We start from the raw sequence: 21,578 nt of genomic DNA, 5'->3' as shown, positions 1-21,578 counted from the left end.
TTCAGACTAATCTTAACTTTTTGTTTTGTTTTGTTTTAAGTAGAACACCAGAAAGTAGCACAAGGCATAAATGCACAATTCAGTAATTATCACAAAATAAACACCTGAGTAACCATTACTTAGGTCGAGAGATAGAATTTTGCCAATACCCAGAATCTCCCTCATGCCCTGTCAACATTCTCTCTTCCTCAGAGATGACCCAGATGTGAACTTTAATGCCATAATCTTGTATTTTTTGTTTTTGCTTGTGACATTTTGTAACTTATATGGAAAATGTCGAACACACAGAAGCAGAGGGAAGAGTGTATTGGACCTCATGTTCCCATCACTCAATTTCAGTAACTAACTCATGGCCAATGTTATTTCATCTGTAACCTCACCCATTCCTCTCCCCTTCACCCCCACCAGTGGATCATTTTAAAGCAAATTGTCAACATTGTATCATCTCGTTCTAGTTCTCTAAAAGGCTGGACTTTTTTTTTTAAAGATGCTATTTTCATAGTCTATTTATTTAATATACATACATTTATTTATTTATATAATACTTTTTTATTTCCATAAATAAATTAACTGTAATTCTTTACCCAGCCAGTATTCAAATTCTATAATTTTCTTATTTTTACCAAACTTTTTGTTTGCTTGACTCAAGAGCCAAGCTTTTTTGTCTGTTTGACTCAAGAGCTGAATAAAGTCACCTTGATTCTGGATGATAAATAAGTCAAGTCTCTGTTAACCTAGAGCTTCTCCTTCCCCCCTTCTTGTTTCTCCCTTCAAGTTTGTTGAAGAAGCTGGACCATATGTTCTGTAGAGTTTCCTGCAGTCTGATCTGGCTTAGTATAGCCTTATGGTGGTGGTTAACGTGTTTCTTTATCTCTTGCTCTCCTGTAAATCAAACTAGAAGTCTGTCTGATACAGGTGTGACTTTGTTTTTTTGGGGTGGGGGGGGGATGGTTGCCTGAAAGGCAAGAATGCCTCATAGGTTGGCACATGATGTCTGTACCTTCCTGTGTGTGTGAGGTTAGTGACTATTTGAAGATCATTGCTTCTATTGAGTCTTTTTTAATTTTATTGATTTATTTTGAAAGACAGAGGGAGAGAGAGTGCATGTGAGAGTGGGGGAGGGTCAGAGAGAGAGGGAGAGAATCCTAAGCAGGCTCCACACTCATCTTGGAGCCTGAGGACACAGGGCTTGATCTCAGGACCGGGAGATGGTGACCTCAGCCGAGATCAAGAGTCATACATTCAATGGGCTGATTCACCCAGGCGCCCCTATTCTTTTAAATAAGGGCTGCAAAGTGGTGATGATCCTAGTCTCCCATTCCTTCATAAAGAGAAACTTCCCCTCGTTGTTTACCCCAAGATGCAGTAGATACAGGAAGGGCAAAATGATAGGATTGATTCTTTACCTCTATTTACCAACTTTCAGAGTAGTTGCTTCTCTGGCACCCTTAAAAAGCCATCATGGAGGCTTTATTTTCTTTTAGTATTGTGAGATCATAGCTTTGAACATAGTTACCCTTCAATCCTTTACAATTATTTATTATTCTGTTGATGCTCATGTGATCCTGTTTTTGCCACAAGAGCCTCTTCATGTTGGTTCTTGGCACCTTTTAACATGATGCTGGAATCTTTGTTAACATCCTTCTTTCCTGGTGTCAGATTTTCCAGGTTTGTTTTATAACATTTGTTTTTCTTTCTCAGACCTAGAATAAACTGTTTCTCCTAGGAGCTTGTTCCTTTTAATGGGAAATGTTATTTAGAAACCATAATCTGGTCACTAGGGGATGCTTACTGCTTTTGGATAGATCATTGTTTTTAGATCTTTTTAACGTACAGAGCTCGGAGATACAATTTTGTTGTCTTAAAAGATAAAATGCATAATGACTTCATCTTGTCTCTTCCAATTCAAACTCAGTGTATGTAATCTTTACGTTAAATCCAGCCTTTACTTAAGTCATGCAGTTGTATTTTCGTTCATTTTTATGCCCAAAATTCTGGTTCCTAATGACACTAATATTGGGAGTTCTCAAAGTGGGATTATGTCAGAGACGCACTGGTATAGTCGCTGGTAGATATCTGCATTTTTAAGTTCCACAGGTGATTCGGATGCTCACCAAAAGTGTGAAACCACTCATCTATTTTCTGAACTATTTTCTTGCAGACACTCAGCTCTACCCCCTTGTCTTTTCGGGTTGACCATATTCTTGACGAGCTACCTATGTACCATCTAAATTCTTTTGTTGTTGTTGTTGTGTAGCTCACTGCTCTCTACTCAGGAAAAGACTAGTTCTTTCGCCCCTGTGAGAGCTAGGCTGCGGGTTCCTTTGACCACTTGGAATGCTAAAATTCAGGTGAACCTCACAACTAAGGCTCTGCCCGAGGCCAGAGGGAGAATCCTCACAGCTTCGAGCAGAATGCCTGGTACCGGAGTAGATTTGCTTAAGGGCAATTCTGCATTTGATAAAATATCAGAGCAATTTATGTCCTTGTACCCATGTTCCTTTTCTTTCCTCTTATGCAGAAATGTTAATTGACAATCAAAGGAGTAACACACACATACCTGAATTCACAAGCCTTTGGGGGCCCATCTTTAATACTTCTGCAGATCCAGGCCTGGTTTGGGTGATGCCTTTTATCATCCATGCTCACTTGAGAGTGAGTGCCAGTGTTTCCCTTGTTCTTGTTTCTGCATTCACAGTTCTGGAATCTAACTCTGGCAGTTCACTTTATTGCTCTCCTACAACAGACTTTAGTTCTACATAGGTCCATCTAACTTTTTTTTTTTTTTTTTTTTTACTTTTAGCAAATGGATGACAAAGAGAGACGGAGCATGAGCAGAGGAGGGGCAGAGAGAGTAGGAGGCACAGAATCTGAAGCAGGCTCCAGTCAGCACAGAGCCTGATGTGGGGCTCGAAGTCATGAGCCATGAGATCATGACCTGAGCCAAAGTCGGACGCTTAACTGACTGAGCTACACAGGTGCCCCGCCCCATAGGTGCATCTAAGTTTTCATGGATTTTTGTTAACTTGAAAATAATCAAGTTTTCATTAAAAAAATTAATTCACATCAATTTTTATAATCCTTTAATATTAACTTAACCTTATTTTATGTTTTTAAGTTTGTATACTACACATTTTTTTAAATATTGAGAGGGAAGCAAAGTAACCACTGTTATTCTCACTTTATAGTATAAAATGGAACTTAGGAGCAGTTACTCAACCTCTCTGATTTAAATTCACACATCTTATATGCGGTAGGGCAAACACTCATGTTTGATTCCTGATATTCTTTATGTTATAAAAGACAACTCTTAAAAATATTCAAAGTAGCTTCTAATATTACAGTGCAAGGGAAATAATTTTAGGAGAGATCAAAAACCAATGAGAAGAAGGGAGTGTGGACCCTGTTGAGTGACCGGGATGGATTTATTTTTAGAGTTTGGCAATAGGTTGAGCATTGAGCTCTGACTGTTAGCCAAGACCTAAAGGAAAACTTTGGCTCATATAATACTTATCTGATTAAAGAAAGCACATGAATTCACATTGAATGCAGACGTTTTCCTGGCACTGATTTCTGTGAAAAATGTATGATCCTACTAAGACATTTGTAACAATGAATTATATGTTCACTGATGATTTTGTAAAACATATAAAACTAAACTTGAAGCGAACAGTTTTCATACTTTTCTTGTCTAATATCATCTGGATTCATTGGCAGAGTTTTACACTTGATGTATATCAGACTTTAGAAGAACAATGCTAATGGGAAGTATATACTAGGTTTAATGTTGGCATGGTATCTATTTTTCTGTCTTTTTACTTTTAATTTATTTGTGTCTTTATATTCAAAGTGCTTCTCTTGTGGAAGTGTATAATTAGGGCTTGGCTTTTCAAATTTATCCTATCTGGCAATCTCTGCCTTTTAATTGGGTTGTTTAGACCAATTACTTTTAATATGGTTATTGACATGCTTAGGTCGATTCATCTTCCTGTTTGTTTTGTCATATCTGGTTTTCTTTTTCTGCCCTTTGTGTGAGTTAAGTACTTTGTATATTTCCAGTTTGTCTCCTCTGTTGGTTTATTAGTTACAATTCTTTTTAAAAACATTTTTATGATTGTTTTAGGGTTTATAGCATACGTCTTTAACTTGTCAAAGTTACTCTGCAAGTGATATTATACCACTTCATGTGGAGTATAAAGTCCTCCCATCCTATGCTTCTCTTTTTCTTTCCTAGCCTGTGTGCTACTTTTGTCATACATCTGATTTTTACATATGTTATAAACTCCACAACATTTATTTTTCTTTGGCTGACTCATTAGCTTTCATTTTTTATTATTTTTTAAAATTTATTTTGAGGAAGGGAGGCGGGAGAGAGAGAAAGAAAGAGAGAGAATCCCAAGCAAGCTCTGTGCTTTGAGAGCACAGAGCCTGACGTGAGGCTTGATCTCACAAACCATGAGATCACGATCTCAGCCGAAATCAAGAGTCAGTTGCTCAATGACTGACTCACCCAGATGCCTCAGCTTTTAGAAACAATTTAAATAAATATTTAAAGATATCTTTTAAATAATAGAATATTCTTACACATTTGCCTGTGTAGTTACCACTTTTGGTGTACTTTCTTTAGACCTATATTTCCATCTAATATCCTTTTCCTTTTCTCTGGCAACTTTTTAAACATTTCTTATAATGCAGATTTATTAGATGAATTCTTTCAGCTTTTGTAGGCCAAAAATTTTTTTTCACATATTTATCTTAGTTTGCTTTTATTTTTGAAAGTGAGTTTCACTGGATGTTTAATTCTAGGTTGACATATATTTTATTTATAAGCTTTAAAGATGTTTTTCCAATGCCTTTTTGCTTGCAGTATTGCTAACAAGAAATCCTATGCTATCCTTACCTTTTTTGTCTCATTAGAACATATTTTTCTCTGGCCTCTTTTAAGTTTTTCTCTTTATCTAGTTTTGAACAATTTTATAATGCTATGATTGGATGTAGTTTTCTTTATGTTTTTATGGTTAGAATTCACTGACCTTGCATCTCTGGTTGCCCCACAGCTTAACGATTTTGTTTTTATTTCCATTTTTGTCTCTGTTTCATTTTGGGCTGTTTTGTCTTCAAAGGAAATCTTTTCTTCTGGAATGTCCAGTCAGCTGTTAAATCTTATTCAGTGTATTTTTCATTTCACACATTGAAGTCTACCTCTAGACGTTCCATTTGGGCTTTAAAAAATAGATCTTCCATATTTCTATTTTGAATATGTAGAATACAGTTATGTTCTTTTAATCTTTTTGTTAATTCTATCATTTGTGTCAGTCCGCGTGAGTTTTGATTTTTTTTTCTTAATATGGGTCTTATTTTTTTCTGCTTCTTTGCATGCCTACTAATCTTTGATTAGATGCTACACATTGTGAAATTCTTCTTTGGAGTTTGATACTTTCGTACATATTCTTGAGGTTTGTTCTGGTATGAAGTCCTGTTAGTTGGAAATAGTTTGATACTTTTGGTTCTGCTTTTAAGATTTGTTGGGTAGTGTTGGAACAGTGTTTCGTCTAGGGCTGACTATTCCCACTACCAAAGAAATACCTTCCTGACTAATCTCTGGAAATTATGAGGTTTTCATTCTGTCTGGTGGGAATAGACAGTATTCGTAGCATGGTGTGTATTACTCATTGCTTCCTTTAACATTTCAGATGGTGTTTTCTTCCCCCAGTCCCAGGTAGTTGTTGACACTTATGTATGAATTAATGCTCTGTTGAATGCTTGAGATGGGCCCTCTGCAGATATATAGGGTACTCCTATATATACCTCTCTCCTCCTTGGTTCTTGGTCCTGCAAACTCTAGGTGCCTTGGTCTCTCTGGGTTCCACCTGTTTCTCCTCCCCAGGCTGTGTCTTGGAAACTGTCCAAAAAGTAGGTTCGGGGCAGTAGTAGGCCTCACCTCATCTGTTTCACGACTCTTAGGAATTGCTATCCTTTGTTGCCTCACATCCAGTGCTGTGAAATCCCTGGTTTCTCTTACTTTGTTTCCGTTTTTGTTGTTTCACGTGGTAGGGTGAATCTGATCCAGGTTACTCCACATTGGCAAGTAGTGGAAATCTTTATTATTTATTTGTTTATTCATTCATTCACTTATTTATTTATAATATTTATTTATTTATTTATTTATTTATTTATTTATTTATTTATTTATAATTTTTGTTTTTTTAACGTTTACTTATTTTCGAGAGAGAGAGAGAAACAGCATGAGCGGGGAAGGGGCAGAGAGACAGGGAGACACAGAATCCGAAGCAGGCTCCACGCTCTGAGCTTGGCACAGAGCCCAATGCAGGACTCAAACTCACAGACTGTGAGATCATGACCTGAGCTGAAGTCCGATGCTTAATTGACTGAGCCACCCGGGTGCCCCTAGAAATATTTATTTTAAGTGTAGATTAAATAGCCAGTACTTTTGAATTCCTTAATGGCCGCGTTGTGGTGACCCTGGGCATTCGCTCTGGTGTTTCCGGCTCTTGCTTTCATAGGTGGGTATAGAGGGCTCAGGGCTGCCAACTACAAAATCGAACTCGGAGGTGCAGCTCTATTAGTCAGCGTGGGCTGCTGGAACCATATACCACAGACTGTGGGGGCTTAAAAATCAGAAATTTATTTCTCACAATTCTGGAGTCCGGGAAGTCCAAGGTGAAGGTGCCAGCGATGTAGACTTCCTTCTGAGACCTCTTCTCTTGGCTTGTAGGTGGGTGCCCTCCGGCAGTGTTCACATGACCTCTTTGTGCCCAGAGAGAGGACGAGCTCTCTGATGTCTCTTATTAAGGGCACTAATTGCCTCATGAGATTCTCACCCTTATTGACATCGCTAACCCTTGTTACCTCTCCAAAGCCCCATCTTGAAATATTCTTCCAGTGAGGGATTAGGGCTTCGACGCGTGGATTTTGTGGGAGATAACAAACATGTGGTCAGCAGCAGCAGCCCTCAGTGAAGTGTAGTGTTCTGTGAGCCTGAATCGTGCTCTGTATAACGTGTGCAGTTTGTGATTGAGGCCCCTGCACCACACATCTGCTCTGATGTCTTCCTTACTACTCGAGGAGGCTCCATGGCAACCTGAGGAACACTTTCCCCATGAATAAATAGACTAGAATCTTACCTGTACTTTTCTGGTGAGAGAATTTTTGTTCCTATAATTTCTTTTTGAAGCACCGAGAACTTACTCAGTTCCACTGGATTAAAGAGAGCAAAATTATCTGCTCGAATCAGGCGCAACTTGTAGGAAGAGATCAGGGCTACGAAGCCTGCTGGAAGATCTGCATTTTTAGGGAGATGACTTCAGCAAGGATAAGTCATATCTTAACATCTTAGTCTTAAATGACAGATTTGTTGCAAAGAAAATGGAAGTGGATGGAATCAGCACTGTGCCTTTTTTCCTGTGGCAGCATTTCAGAATAATGTATTGTGGCTCGATTTTTGCTTGTGCTTTTGGCTTCAATTAATATTGGAGTCGGAAGCCTGATCAGACACAGTGCTGTTTTTTCCTGGCTAATCAATGCTTGCGGACAGGTGAAATCTGTAAGGATATTAATGAAATCAAAAATCTTCTGTGAGCGAGGCGGTTTGATTTTATTTCAGTTGTTAATGTTGTATAAATGCAAATGTACCTTTTTTGTCAGAGATTCCAGGATGCCAGGATGCCATTAAATTTGTTCAGAATTTTATGTGGCGCCGGGATGTTATGTTTTAATTTACTCTGTGACTTAACTGTCTTTTCTCCGAACATCTGAGAGTGATTTCTTTCTTCCCAGTTTTAAAGATTAATTGAAAAATAAAATTGTGACTCTGTGTTAACTAATGCATCTTCTGCCAGGTTTCCTGTAGCAAGTGGGGTTATAAAATCTTACGTGTCCAGGTTGTATTACTTGCTCCGAACAACTAGTGAACCACTCCCATAGAATACTAGAGCAGTTGAAGAATAAAATAATAGCCTCTCTAACGTTTTGCAGGTTTGCCCAAGGGTTGCAAAGGTGCCATAGGAAATACATGCTTGAACGGTGGAAATTATCTTTTAGTGGCAGCTTTGCAGGGAGACTGGGTTATTGGAGGCCTTTACAAAGGACAGTCTGCTCCTTGTGGGGATCGCCTGATCCCCTTATTAAGGAAGAGAGGCCTTCCTTCTTAGGATTCATTTTAACACATTATGACTGCTTCCCCTGCACAAAGTAAACACCAGGTTTTGCTCGCTCTTCTAGGTGCCCGGGAGCTGGAAGGAAGGCCTGGCACAGCCCTCTGGTGCTGCTGGCAAACCGGGGAGCCCCCAGCCACCTGCGGCTACTGAAACTTAACAGAAGCTAGGGGCGCCTGGGTGGCTCTGTCGGTTAAGTGTCTGACTTCGGTCAGGTCATAATCTCCAGTTTGTGAGTTCAAGCCCCGCATCAGGCTCTGTGCTGACAGCTCAGAGCTTGGAGCCTGCTTCCAGTTCTGTGTCTCCTTCTCTTTCTGCCCTTCCCTCACTCGTGCTCTGCCTCTCTCTGTCCCTCAAAAATGAATAAACGTTAAAAAAAAATGTTTTTTTTTAAAAAGAAAGTTAACGGAAGCTAAAAATGCAGGTCTTCAGTTGCATTTGCCACATCACCAGGGCTCAACAGCCACGTGTGGCCATTGGCCACAATATTGGAGAGAGTAGATAAGAGCATTTCCATCACTGCAGAGAGTTCTGTTGGAAAGCACTGTATTAAAGGTCACTATACAGATTTGTTTACACCTGAATGTGGTTTTTATAGCATTTGCAGTCTTAGTGCCACAGTAACCAAGGGACAGACAGGAAAACAAAAACACCAACAAGCCCGGGGCGCCTGGGTGGCGCAGTCGGTTGAGCGTCCGACTTCAGCCAGGTCACGATCTCGCGGTCCGTGAGTTCGAGCCCCGCGTCAGGCTCTGGGCTGATGGCTCGGAGGCTGGAGCCTGTTTCCGATTCTGTGTCTCCCTCTCTCTCTGCCCCTCCCCCGTTCATGCTCTGTCTCTCTCTGTCCCAAAAATAAATAAACGTTGAAAAAAAAAAAAATTAAAAAAAAAAAAACAAAACACCAACAAGCCCATGTCACTATATGTGCCCCTAATATTAGGACTTCTTCCTCCCCAAATTATCTTTCAAATGCATCATTCAGTATATTCAAAATCTTACAAAGGCTCTCCTATTTCATACAGATCAACCCCTCGACTGCTTTGAACATCAGAATGGCCTTCATGAATGCTTGCTTACGAGGCTTCAAAAAGTCACTTGGCAGAGTCAGGAAAAAAAAATCTCAGAGATTTAGTAATGTAGGGATGACCTCACGATTGCAAGTGCTGGATCTTATTGTAAATAAGCCTTTTAAAGAGCAGCTAAAACAGTGTCACACGTGTCTTCATTATGGGGGTCCCCAGTACGTGCCTGTAGGATGTGTAAGAGCTGTCCCACTTGCTTCGTGAATCGGTTTTCATGGCAGCTGTGTCCTATATGAATGTTAAGTGCCGGGTCGGAAGAAATCTCCCAGGGAACGTGATTCGCTCAGGTATCCCCACAAAACTGGCTTCGGTTATAATGAAGACACTCAGGTGCCTGGGGAGCGCTTAATGAAATGTGAGAGGAAACAAAGCACTTTTCCAAATTAAACATGCTCTGTAACAGTCCGTGTGCTTTTGAACATGTACATATCACTAATTGAAGGAAATACACCTAGGCGCTTAGCCATCTCTGGGTCAGTCCAGAATAGGGGCAAATTGTGTTTAAAACAACAACAACAACAACAAAAATCCAAACGTGGGCTCCTGGGTGGCTCAGTCGGTTAAGCATCAGACTTCAGCTCAGGTCATGATCTCGTGGTTCACAAGTTCGAGCCCCACATCAAGCTCTGTGCTGACAGCTCAGAGCCCGGAGCCTGCTTCGTGGATTCTGTCTGCCTCTCTCACCGCCTGCTCCCCGCCACCGCTCGTACTCTGTCTCTGTCTGTCTCTGAAAAATAAATAAAACATTAAAAAAAATTAAAAAAACAAACGGCAGAGCCTTGTTGTTTGAAGGGATCATCTCGTGGAAAATGGGAGACTTTCCTTTATTTAGGAGTCACTTAAATTTGGACACAGGAAATCTTTACTTCTAGAGATGATCTTACAGTTAGTTTTTTTTCAAGACACTCTTAGAGTTCCCAGAGGAGGATTCCCTTAAGTTTACTGAAGTGATGAAAATAAAATCCAAAGGCTGCTGAATAACCCCCTTAAAATAATGTTAAAAATATAAAACGCGTGCATATATTGATGTACTAAAACGGCACAGAAAAATAACAATAATGTGGAATGAAGGAAAATGTTAGCAGTGATTGACTCTGGGCAGTGGGATTCCTGTGAAGCCTTTTCTCCTTTATTCTTTCCTCTTTCATTTTCTCTGCTGAATATGCATTAGTTTCATAATTAGAATGAAGAGAAAACTGAAATTGTCACTTAAACAGAACATACTGAAGAGAACTCTTGATTTATAGGTCCGTACTTTGTACCTTAACTTTGCTCCGTGTGGGGACCGGATGCTTTTCTCAAGGAAGATGTAGTGTCTAGCCAGCAACGCTTGTCTGTCAGCTTTCATCTTTAACGGTATTCAGAATGTCATGTGCAAAATACCTCTTAACAGTCCTGAGGCCTGTTGTTGACTTTTGCTTTCTGCAGCATATAGAGGAGCGTGGCATGGCCCACCCAAGGTGTGAGGTTTCCCAAATTTCACCTGCCTGGATGCTAGCTAACTCGGAGGAAGGATTGACTGCATGTAAAATAGTTTGAAAGTGCTCAGCTCTTTTCAGACCATTTCACATTAATTCCTGGTGAAATAATGTAGAAAGATTACTTTGGAGGTGAAGGCAATTTAGGTCTACCTTTTTTGTGTGTCATTGTCTTACTGTGACCTTGGGTAAGTCAAATTATATATTTCTAATTTCCTCTGTGTTACTCATCTGATACCTTAAGGAAGCTTTTTCTTTCTTCATTTTTCGCTTTTTTGTAAATTATTTTGACCTATTTGGAAGACAGCGCGTGTTCTAAGAAATCTGGGCGTAAATCGTTTCTTGGGATGCTAGTTCTCCTTATCGACTCCATTGCCAGTTGTTTACATCACACGGACTTGGTAACAAAAAGGCTGATTTCTTTGCCTGTCGTCATGAGTGGAAGGAAGAAAGCGATTAGAAACTAGCTGCATATAGAAAGGGACTTTTTTCAAGATGTCCCAGGGGATGTGAACTCCTAGGGACCAGAAGACTAACCCTCTTTACTGCCTTACAAAACGTGGTACAGAAGACCTGCATGTAAAATGCACTGCCTGTTGCTTTGGACATCACTTGACAGTAAAAAGTTATGCATTTTGTATTTTTGCATGTCGGAATCCTAGCCAGAGGAATTAAAAATAAATATTTAAGTAGGTTCCTGACTTTTCCTATCAAGGAGGCACTGAGACAGGCAATTTGCTTAGCAAGTCTTTTTGTTCGCCTGTTTTTATGCTGCAGAGAAATGTGATGTTTGCTTCTGATGATTCCAAATGCGCATGCATTACATGATCAGTGCAGGGTGTAGAATATGCTGGTGCTATCTGTGGAGGGCTATGTGATAACATGTGACCCTAGTGACAGAAATAAATGTGCCCTAGCAAAAAGGAGCCATTAATCTGGATGAAAATAGGACCACACAGTGTGTGGATTAATCCTGCTGCTTGGCCCGTAGCAGCCCTCCTGGATAAACCAGTATTCTCACAAATGCCAGATGAGTAGATGGTTGTGCCCATGCTAACTGTGACTGTGGGTGGGGCACTTGGGTGAGATCCGCTATTACTGAGACTGAATTTCTAAATACTCAAGTCCTCGAAATTGCTTCTGGGTTTAAGCAAGATTAGCAACATGAGCATGTTAGCATTTTTGGTTGGATATTTTGAAAATATGCATAAACCGGGGTCCCCAAAACAAAACAAAGAAACTATGTTTTTTTTGTTTTTGTTTTTGTTTTTTTTTTTTTTTTTTGGCTGTATTCAGGGCACCTGAGCTTATAGGAGGTGATGAAAAGTTACAGAAAGCTTCCTGTCCAGTTTGGCACTAGTAGTTGACTAATCAGACTTCTAATTGTAATACATACTTTGAACTCTTAATTTTAACAGTTATATCTGCATCTGTCACCTACATATTTTTTTCTTTGCCCATATCTGATGTTAGGTCAAGGCATTTTCTTTTCTAGTTATACCCACCACATAACCTGTGTGATGCCAATCCATGACTGTTTAAATTGGAGGAAGAATTAAAGACATTGTCCCGCCATCTCCATGTAGAATCTTTCTCAACTTTTACTAAAAACTACCCCATCCCGCTCCCCCTCCCCCTCACCCCCACTCAAACTCTTCAGTTAATCAACCTACCTCTGATTCAGTGATCATTTTCATTGATTGATTGATTTGTGTATATGTTTATTTATCTATTTTGACAGAGAAAGCGAGTGGGGAAGGGGCAGAGAGAGAGGGAGACAGAGAATCCCAAGCAGGCTCTACACTGTCAGCACAGAGCCCGACGTAGGGCTCGATCTCACAAACTATGAGATCATGACTTGAGCCAAGATCAAGAGTTGGACACTTAACCGACTGAGCCACTCAGGCACCCCCCCCACCCCGGTTCAGTGGTAATTTTTAAACGACTCATCTTTATGAAGTCCTTTCAAACATTCTGCTGAATTTCAGTAGAAACGATAAATCGCTTTCTTTTTTGTACTCCCACTTCATTGACTTACGTGGTATCTTCTGTTTACATACTGTTTCATTACATTTTGAAACTGCGCTAATACATAAAACTGGAATGAACAGGTTTGGGAACAAACCCAAGAAACGCATGGTAAGCATGCAACCCGGTTGGTGAGACCAGTGCTGCATGGGCATACTGGGGACGTCCGCATGTATGACTATTCAGAATATCCTGAGCATGCCAGCGTGTCTTACAGAGGGAATGGAGATCAAGCCCACCAAGTTTTTCTGTAACCATCTACAAATTGCTTTAGCTGAAAACTGATAAAGAATTTATGTTTTATCATTGTATGCCTTTCTCTTTTCCAAAGTAGAGGCCGGATATAGTGAAGTAAATACTAATGAAACTGTTATTAAGTGGGGTACATGGCCACATTGACATCATAAAGTCTGAAGTGGTTATTTTACTACTTTGGGCATTGATTATGTATGTAGTATATTAATTGATGGGGTTGCGATGCTCTTGAAAATTTTCAAGAGTAGAAGAGTGACCCACTGCCAAATGTAAAATAGAATCGGAGATGGGAAATTGTCAGGGACTTAAGTGTAGTACTGACTGATCTAGGAGCATCGTAGATGCCCGTGAACTGTGCCAGGGGTGGGATATTACCAGGGTGGATCTGGCTCCTACCAGACAGATTAAGTAAAAGGTTTTTTGTTCATTTGTTTGTTTTTCCCCCTCCTCCGCATTGCTTTATATTCTGCTCTGCCGTGAAAAATGCATGGGGGACTTTTTAAATAGTGACATTTATGGCCATGATAGATGTCTGCTTCTACCAGACCAAGTCCAGGTATTTCCATTGGGAATACAAGGAAGGAGCTGGTTTAAGCAAATGTTTGCTTAGAAAGGAAAAGAACGAGTAAAAAGGAGGATACGAGAACGTATGCTAATTGGGAGGATTTCAAGTATAAACGAGACTTAATGGTGGATATAATGTAAATGTTAGGAACACTTTTGAAAGGAAAACTTGGCCTTAGAAAAAGAGTTTATAAGAAGCAAATATTTCAGGAGCTGTAGATTTTGAGGCTGAGAGACACGCACTGCCAGAATAAGAATGAACGTCTCTGAAATTTCACTGAGAAGGATCATGGGTATATTCAAATTTATAAGAAGCAATCCCAAGATCATTTGGTTCAGGCTCCAGTGAAAGCACTGGGACCGAATAGTCCAGCAATCTTAGCCTTTCCCATTAGGGAACAAAGTACATTCTTCAGCCTTTCCTAGTTGAACTGATGCAATGATCAGTGGACCTTGAATCTAAGGAAACAAATTTCTGTTTATCTTAAACCTCCTCTATTGTGCTTTTGCATGCATTCATCTTATTCTTAACTTAGTCATCCAGATTGCTGCTTAAAAGGGAAAATTGCCCTATAACAGACTTGGCAAATAAACAAATCTATCACTGTCCTGGGTTTCTGAATCCCTCTTACCACATTTCGCACAAGAATTTTTTTTTCTTCTTCTTTTTTTTAAACATGGGAATGTCATTACCTGCAGCACCCCTAATCAACCTTGGCCCACAAGTTGAACAATTCAGTAGAATTTAGTGGGTTCTAGCTGACATTCGGAGAACAGCAGCCAACTGTCAAAAAAACGGTGGGAGATGGTAATAATGACCTCCATTTAAGGTCACTGGTGCTTGAATGCATGCGGTATTTTGGCACAGCTAGGCCATATCCTGCTGATCATGGAACTGCTGCCAGGTTTGCTCTGTGGGGCCAAGGGAACTTAGAGTGTAGTGACAAGAGGCAAAAGGGTCAGCCGGAGGCTTGTACGATTAATCCTTAAGGGAAGATGTATCTGGATGGGACGCGCCTGTCCGATTTTTCTCTTGGTAGGGACTTGAAGAAACCCGTGAATGAGATAAACATGAAGTTCAGATGCCTTAACACATCATGACAGCTTTACCCCTGCGTGCGTCACCTAACACCGAGTAGGTGCTTGACTGCGGAGTGAAAGAACAGCTGGACTCCATTTTCTGGGTAAAAAAAACTGTGTAGACATCTAATAAAAGCAGTATCTGCGTTGGCTTTGCAAAAGTGATGCTACTGGGGGTACACGTTTGAAACAATGAGGAGTACTTCCTTTGGGGTTATAAACATAAAAATACTCCATGACCTCATAGCTTTGTTGACGTCTCTTTGTGAAGGATTAAGTAGTGTCTTGCCTCTTTTCCTTGGCTTTTAATCATTCATTGTTAAATAGAGGCTTAGGCCATCTGTCTCTGCCAAGATCTGCCTAGATATGGAAGACTGTATTAGAGAGATATTTTTTTCAAAAAATCCCAATAATCTGTTTACACGATTATTCTCCAGGCGTTTCCCTGAAACGGTTTTAAGTAAATTTCCTACCCACGAAACCACACATTTATCTGTTAATTAAAACTATTTTTGTTGGCTAGGTCTCCGTGCTCCTGAGTCCTGTGGGAATTGTGCTTAGCTCTTTTTTCTCCTGAAGATAAGATAGAAAACAGCCAACCTTGTCAGGTTGAAAAGGTAAAATACAAAACCTGTCAGTTTTCTGCTATCAAGGTGCATTCTTTGGAGCCTCAACATTCCGAATGGCTCATCTAGTTAATTCTCAGTGGTACAAGACAGGGCAAAGGGGACTGGCCGTGTGTTGGCACTTGACTGTATTCTATTTTATACCGAGTGCTTCTTGGGCAATTCTCCCTCATCAGTATGCCATAGGTGTAGGCATCATTAACCTCAGTGAAGAGTTTGTTACAAGCCATTGTTGGAACTTGTTTTTGAATAATATTACTCCACGATTTAAATGAGACAAACTACCTACACCGACACCGAAACAGCAGAGTTTAAAACTGTTCAGAATATAGAGGGATGAGGTTTGGGTGTCTGACTTGGGGCAGAGTTGCTGTCTTGTGAGTGCGTGTGTGGGTACGGGTGCATGTAAGCCCACACACGTGTGCAATCTGAAGGTACGGTGTGAATTTTCCTTGACGTCAGTTCGGTTCTCTGAATTGTTTCCCTCTCCGTCAGATGCAAAATAGGGCAAAGAATCATAAGCAATCATAAATGATGGCTACATACACCATTTGGGGTCCACTTCAACGAGGCACCACACATGCCACTCAATGTATTCAGAGGCAGTAGTGTTCGGATCTACTCTGGGATTCTTAAAACGTTTCAAGTGAGAGCCGGGGTTGTCATCGGTAGAATCTGGGTTATACGATTTGGTTTCCTTTGTGGGCTGCCGATTCACTGCAACACTACCGGTTCATTTTAATCCTCCTGACTTACCTCTGGCAAGAGAATTACCGAGATACCCAGCATCGAACGTCCAAAAACCTGGCAGTAGAGTAGCTCTAGTGTAAAAAGGATTATTTGTTAATGAGATTGCAGAGGCAGTGAGTAGGTATTAATGGTGGCTCAGTGTTGTGTGCTGTGTGAAGGTTTCACTCGCTCAGGTGCCTTTTTGTTTCCTGTGTCGTGAGCAGATTCTCACCCCAGCCCCACCACACCTTTTTAGCAGAATTCGAGATCCACGAAGCAGGGCGTTCTCAGTTCGGTGTAGACCCTTTAGATGTTCTAGGGATTCGGGAGTCGAAACGTAAGTTACAGGTTACGACATAGTTTGAGTACTTTGAATGCCGAGTACATTTGTACCCAGTAAATACTAGTGATCGCCAGGAGGATCGCAGATGTATCAAGGCAGCTTCATCTTACTGCAGAATCGCGATCTTAAAAAAATAAATTCGTGTTGGATCTTTTGAGGAGGCTGCAGGGGCCCCGTAAGACTTTAAAGTAAGAGCACCTCTAGGAGGGGCTCAAGGTCACAGTCCTCAGCTTTCTTTGAAAACGTGTGAATTGCCTCCCAGACGCTTTCATTTTGCCTGAAGACTGCAACAGTGCCCGTCTGGGGCCTCTGCTGACAACACCGGTCTTTCTGTGCGTCAGCACAATTGGAGACGGCCGCGCGGCTCCGCAGCCTTTAGGATTTAGTCATGGAATGTAAGGAATTTTCAACAGGAAATGTATCTGGCTTTGAAATGTTTTCATTCTGCTGCAGCCGCTTAACCTGCGTGCCTTTTGGGTGTCAGCATTTGCTTCTAGAATGTCGTCTGGAATGTGCGTGTTTATGGTTTTCTCTCAAGTCCCCCTTTTGATGCTATTCAGGTACAGTCCCTGTTGCCATTAATGGTCACGTAAGCAGCGTTAGCAGGTTTTGGCAAATGCTCCATTTCATCTACACCTAAGAACATAAACCTTTTATCGGCGATCTAATTTCGTTTCGCTGTACGTTGTTGGTTAGGGTGCAGCCACACAGTCAGCACGAAGTACGCAGTACGCGTTGTTTTCAAGTGGCTCGCTTGTATTGTGGTTGTGCTTACATGATTTGCCTGCTTTTGAGTCTTCAGTAACAAATAGACTATCAGTGTCAGCTTTTAGATACGTGACTTAAGCAAAAGTCAGAATAACAGGTATATTTTGTTGCCAGAGAAAGGCTTATTTATGCCCTCGTTTATGTGATTAATATTCTTAGACAGTTGCCTGTAGAATTTGACATAGCAGTGCCTGGCACACAGTAGGTGCACAATGAATGCCTGGTAGCCATTACTGTGGTTGTTATTCAAGGCTCTCAAAATTGGTTTGAGTGAAGGACCCCTAGGAATTGATCTATCAAGGCTCTTGTGAGGACAGTTGAGGGATGTTGGGTGAAGCTTGTGTAATGTCACATTTTCCTGTTCACCTTATTTTCAAGGGTCTCAAATGTAACCCTACAAGGAGATGAATTTGGAACAGTACGAAGCCTCTGTGTGTGTGTGTGTGTGTGTGTGTGTGTGTGTGTGTGTGTGTGTGTTTGCATGTACCATTTTTATAGTTAAACTAAAGAAACTTAGAGCCTTCAACAAAGACAGAGTCAGGTCCATCTCATCCTTAAAAGAGTCATGTTCAGTACTTGGCACATAGTAAACAGTTAAGTGTTTGTTAGCCAACGAGCCTGGGCCTCAATACATAGGAGATGGGCAGTTTTGATGAATGACTGAAAATGTTAGATTCACTGTAGTCAAGGACAGACACGTTTCTTTAAGAAGTTGATGATGTGATCACGTCGTATATGTGTCTTGGGCTGGTCCTCTACCGGGGATGCTATTCCAATGGCTGTGCTTTGTTGAGTACCTACTATGTGCCAGCCTTTGTACTTGGTGCTTGATATCTGTTGTCTCCTCTTGAGCTACTGTACTAGTTAGAAATAGAAGAAATTTGATATTGAAATGAGAGCATTTTTAATCCAATTTTCATATCCTGAAGTTACCTAATAGTGTGGTAAAGGGAATCGCTTGCTTGCCATCTGCACTGGGTTCTACCAGAAGCTCATGCCTTTGAGCAGTGTACTTGACCACTCAGCTGGAAAATTGTCAGTCTTCATAGGAACACTATTTTAGATGCTGGAACATCTGTAGAACAGTTTCTCAAAAATTCCCACCATCTTATCACAAGCCACACAGATGCGCCTCTCATTTTGTAGTATTTTAAAAAAATGGTAATGCATATATGTATACAAAGCTATCCCGAGAGTCTGCTTTGATGATAGATTCAAGATTACTCATCTTAGTTTTGTTTGCTTGATGTGAGAAGCACAAAACATTTATCTTTCTGTACTGACAATAATAATAGTGGTCAGTATGAAATATTCAAAGGGTATGTGAAGCATTGACTAACGGGGAAATAGGACTTAGCATGCTGCATTTGGGAAGCAGACTCTTAGAAAAGTGGCTAATTCTAGATTTATTTGTACTTAGAGTTTGTTAGTGGGAGGGATGGTAATTTTGAAGCAAAGGGTACAGGTTCGTGTGTTGGGCTAGATGAGATGATGCTATTGTCCAGTGTGTTTTAAAATTATTGACGTAACAGGAAGGAATCTGAGTGAATTCTGAGTGAAATAAGGCAGATAAAAAGAATACCTACTGTATGCTTCCTTTTGTGTAGAATTCTAGGAAAATGCAAAATAAACTACAGTGAGAAAAGGTGGATCAGTGACTGAGAGTGGTGGGAGGTGGTGAGACAGGAGGGGGAGGGATCACAGATGGGCACAAGGAAATCTGGCGGATGGTGGATACGCTTGTTATCTTGGTTGTGGTGGTGGCATCAGGGCATTATATACCTGTCAGATCTTACTTACTAGGCTGTGCCCTTCATATATAGTTTATTGTGGGTTGATTATATCCCAATAAAGCTGCTAGAGAAAAATAGAAATTTTTGCAACCCTTACCCACATGACGAGCAAGTAATTGTTTAGAATCTGTTATACCAGCCTGCAAGCTCCAAGGAAACCCGGCTCTTTCTGTTTGGTTCTTGAGTTCTTCATGCCTAACCCGTGAGAGATCTCTGCTAAGTACTCACTGAAGTAGGATGAATGAATGCGTAGACCTTTATGTCGTGTTAACCACGGACAGCTATCACTTAGCATATGCTCTGTGATCAGCCCTATCTAAAAATACATTATTTTATTAAGCTTCGCAACATCTTTTTTTGAGAGAGACCATCCTATTACCCCATTTTATGCAACAGGTAATGGAGTGTAGAACAGGTAAGTCACATGCCTTAGACCACTGACTAATGAGAGAGAGCTAAAGTCAAAGCCGTCTGATTTAAAGTCCGTGATCACCTCTGCGCTTGGACCCTTTGGCATTTCTTTATGGTTTATGTGGATTTTTATGAAGCCGTGGTGGGGAAATTGGCAAGAATAGAAGACTCAGTTCCTAGCACCTCACCTTTAACACAGCAGGAACTCGGTAAACATTTATAAATGAGGGAATGAACTCAGTGCTGAAAGGTCTTCTTACAGGAAAATCCTTTTTCTTTTGTTTATTTTCGCAGTATTAATAGAGCAAAGTTGTCGTATTACACGCGGCTATGTTTGTACTGTCTGCAACCCGAATGCAACGTGGGATAGGCAAGCAGAAGAAAACCCCTTCGGGGGAGCTTGGGTTTTCTGCAGGCGAATCTAGCCGGGGTTCCCTGAGGGCCCGAGGAACACTCCTTCATTGTCACCTGTGAGACTCTGTGCCGGGAGGGGAGGAAGAGAGCACACAGTGAAGTTTTCTTCCTAGTTGTGTTATTAGATTCCTCTAAAAGCCAGTTGATTTTTGTGGGCCGGCATGAAAATTCCAAAAAGGGATTATAAAAATGTTTGCGTTGTACTTTGACAACAGAGTTGGAATACCCTTTCCCCCGTTTTGTAAGAATTGTAGAAATACAAAGAATGGTTGCATTTCTGAAAATATATACCTTGAAGATAATTGAGGTATTTTTTTAAAGCTGTTACCACATTTATCTTCAGGTGTGTGTGTGTGTGTGTGTGTGTGTGTGTGTGTGTGTGTGTATGAGTGTGTGTATGAGTGTTTTAATGATAGTGCATTAAACTTAAAAAAACAAAAACAACTCTGCCAGATTTCTATAACTAAGTAGAACTAATTCCCGAATGGTGGTGTTATTTCTCATATACTACCAGGTAGAGGCCACACTGGGATTTATGCAGACTACTCCTTGCCCTGTAAGTGCTACTTAAAACACCATCCCCCGCACACACACCCCCCCCCCCCCAAAAAAAAACCTTGGGATGTTTTATAGCCCCATTAAAAAAAATCTCTTGTAGGCAAATGGAAAATACAGTGAGGTCACCAGACTCCTCATCCACTGACATTCCCTTATTCGTTTGTTTATTCATTTGAAAGCAATTCATCAAGCCCACATTACGTGCCAGGGTCTGTGTTAGGCGTTGAAAGTAAGTGGGTAACATGAATAAATGCTTTCTACGTTGGTGAAGGGGATTTGTCCTCTCTGCTTCTGGTTTTGCATTTGGGGATCTCAGAAGTACCAGAATCATTAATACTTTGATATTTGTCAACTCTGCCAAAATCATAGGTTCTTTGGGTCAAGTTGGTTGACCCTATGCTCCTGTTTCTTATTTCATAAAATGGGCATAGTAAGTACTTCTCCCATGTGAGTTACAGAACTCAGGAAAAGAGTTACAAAAACCCATAAAGTATAAGAGATTAATTTAGCGATCAACCTGTTTTCTGAGTGTGTGGATGCTCGTGTGTGCGAGATTTGATGTTGAACAAAATCTATCTAGTTCTTGATTTCTAGGTAGTTTCTCTATAACTTGATTTCTCTCGAGATGACTTTGAAATTATTTCCTTATCTTTGTGTTTTGGATTGAAAATGTGGAAAGTTTTTGGGTTTTGGAGTTGGATCATTTGCATTAGTGTCATTCTAGCAAATTAAATTTCTGTAAGATGTATAGGAGTGCTTTTGTTCAACTACAGGGGAAATGGGCACAGATAGAATTTCCCTTAACTGGCATTGGTGGATACATTAGAGATGTTTAGGGAAATCTTCCCTACAGTGTATTGGTGGTGCATAAAAGGAATGCATAATATCTTATAATTAAGCTAATGATCACTAATTTGTGGAGAGTCCTTCTTTGTAATGATATCAAGGAACCCTCTGGAGACTCTGAGGTGGTTATCCTTAATTTCAGTATTACTTGAAAACTTCCAGTTATTGTAGTCCTACAGTTTCCAGGGAAATTTCGTATGCACATAAACTTGCTTTATCTCGTGACCTCCCAGTGGTATTTAGGGCTTAAGTTATTTTATGTTGTGATTTTTCTGGCCACTTGCAAATCTCTTAAAGGCAGAGATGATGTCACATTGAAATTTTTGTCTCCAGTACTTTGACACACTTGGCTTTAGAAATTGTTGGGTCACTTAAAAGGGTCCATCCCCAAGGCTCAGAAACCTCCTCGTATTTCTTGTGCTTGCCCTG

At 40.5% G+C, this 21,578-nt stretch overlaps 1 protein-coding gene across 16 annotated transcripts in view; it reads left to right on the top strand.

Moving 5' to 3' along the window:
- CADM1 (cell adhesion molecule 1) overlaps positions 1-21,578 on the top strand; it is a 442,451-nt gene that overhangs the window by 239,808 nt on the left and 181,065 nt on the right. The gene's annotated exons all lie outside the window — the stretch shown is intronic.

This window comes from Felis catus, chromosome D1, assembly GCF_018350175.1.
Source record: "Felis catus isolate Fca126 chromosome D1, F.catus_Fca126_mat1.0, whole genome shotgun sequence".
Classification (NCBI taxonomy): domain Eukaryota; kingdom Metazoa; phylum Chordata; class Mammalia; order Carnivora; family Felidae; genus Felis; species Felis catus.
This window is presented reverse-complemented; position numbering and strand designations above follow the sequence as displayed.